Raw genomic sequence first — 1894 nt, forward strand, 5'->3', positions numbered from 1 at the left:
CCTGACAGCAATTGGTATCTTTCCACAATTTCATTAACTGGAATATTCTCAATCTCCTCTCCATTTGTGAGAAACTCAACTATTGGATAAAACCCACCTCGTCTCTTTTTTGAGATTAAATCTCTGTCTGTGACGAGTCCTGTTTATCCATCCATCTCTTTTCACCATACTCATTCCTTAGTGGCCACATGGTAGTTATTCAATATATTAAACATGAAGGATATGGAGGATGAACAGTGCCGGGGGTGACTCCACACACACAGTAGGCTCCAATCTGCATAAGATGATTGGAACCAAGTCTAGTGCATGGTAAGCAATAGAGAGAGCTTGGATATTGTGATCTTTTGGATGTACAGATAAGGTTTTAAATATTCCATTAAGTAATTAATATTCACTCAGGTGTGGTTTGTTACTGGGGAAGTTTTCTACTATTTATTTGTATTCATTCATTTGTTCATTCATTCACTTTTAAAGGTAACTTTCCACTACATTTATTAACACAGAAAAATTCATATGCACACAAATAATTGCCAAAATTCAGTCCCCCAAATACTTCAGATAGGCCTAATCTATTTTCCAGATGGTTTTCCTACAATAGATGATAGACATCTGTATTAAAATAAACACAAACTGAATTGAATTCCCTGGGAAAATGGAAATCTTATCTATAGATATGTATCTGAATGTATTAAAAAAGTACCCTTGCAGTGCTGATTCGGCAACACATATACTAAAATTGGAACAATACAGAGAAGATTAGCATGGCCTCTGTGCATGGATGACATGCAAATTTGTGAAGCCCCATATTTTTAGGACCTAGAAGAAAAAGAGCAAACAAACAATGATGAACAACACAATAAATGAAATTTAAAATTCTCTAGAAGGAAGCAATAGCAGAATAAATGAAGCAGAAGAACAGATAAGTGACCTGGAAGATAAAATAGTGGAAATAACTACCGCAGAGCAGAATAAAGAAAGAAGAATCAAAAGAATTGAGGACAGTCTCAGAGATTTCTGGGACAACATTAAATGCACCAACATTCAAATAATAGGGGTCCCAGAAGAAGAAGAGAAAAAGAAAGGGACTAAGAAAATACTTGAAAAGATTATAGTTGAAAACTTCCCTAATATGGGAAAGAGTCAATCAAGTCTAGGAAGTGAAGAGAGTCCCATACAGGATAAATACAAGGAGAAACAAGCCAAGACACATATTAAACAAACTATCAAAAATTAAATACAAAGAAAAAATATTAAAAGCAGCAAGGGAAAAGCAAGAAATAATATACAAGGGAATCCCCATAAGGTTAACAGCTGATCTTTCAGCAGAAACTCTGCAAGACAGAGGAAGTGGCAGGACATATTTAAAGTGATGAAAGGGAAGAACCTACAACCAAGATTACTCTACCCAGCAAGGATCTCATTCAGATTAAATGGAAAAATTAAAACCTTTACAGAGAAGCAAAAGCTAAGAGAATTCAGCACCACCAAACCAGCTTTACAACAAATGCTGAAGGAACTTCACTAGGCAGGAAACACAAGAGAAGGAAAAGACCTAAAATAACAAACCCAAAACAATTAAGAATATGGTAATAGGAACATATATATAGATAATTACCTTAAATGTAAATGGATTAAATGCTCCAACCAAAAGACATAGACTGGCTGAATGAATACAAAAACAAGACCTGTATATATGCTGTCTACAAGTGACCCACGTCAGACTTAGGGACACATACAGACTGAAAGTGAGGGGATGGAAAAAGATATCCCATGCAAATGGAAATCAAAAGTAAGCTGGACTAGCAATTCTCATCAGACAAAATAGACTTTAAAATAAAGACTATTTCAAGAGACAAAGAAGGACACTACATAATGATCAAGGGATCAATCCAAG

At 35.2% G+C, this 1894-nt stretch overlaps 1 non-coding gene across 1 annotated transcript; it reads left to right on the forward strand.

Moving 5' to 3' along the window:
- The first annotated feature begins 707 nt into the window (after positions 1 to 707).
- On the forward strand, positions 708 to 811 carry LOC133078986 (U6 spliceosomal RNA). The gene has a single exon (XR_009697992.1). It is a non-coding gene; the product is annotated as a U6 spliceosomal RNA (small nuclear RNA).
- The last annotated feature ends 1083 nt before the right edge of the window (positions 812 to 1894 follow it).

The sequence above is a fragment of the Eubalaena glacialis genome, chromosome 1 (genome assembly GCF_028564815.1).
Source record: "Eubalaena glacialis isolate mEubGla1 chromosome 1, mEubGla1.1.hap2.+ XY, whole genome shotgun sequence".
NCBI classification, from domain to species: domain Eukaryota; kingdom Metazoa; phylum Chordata; class Mammalia; order Artiodactyla; family Balaenidae; genus Eubalaena; species Eubalaena glacialis.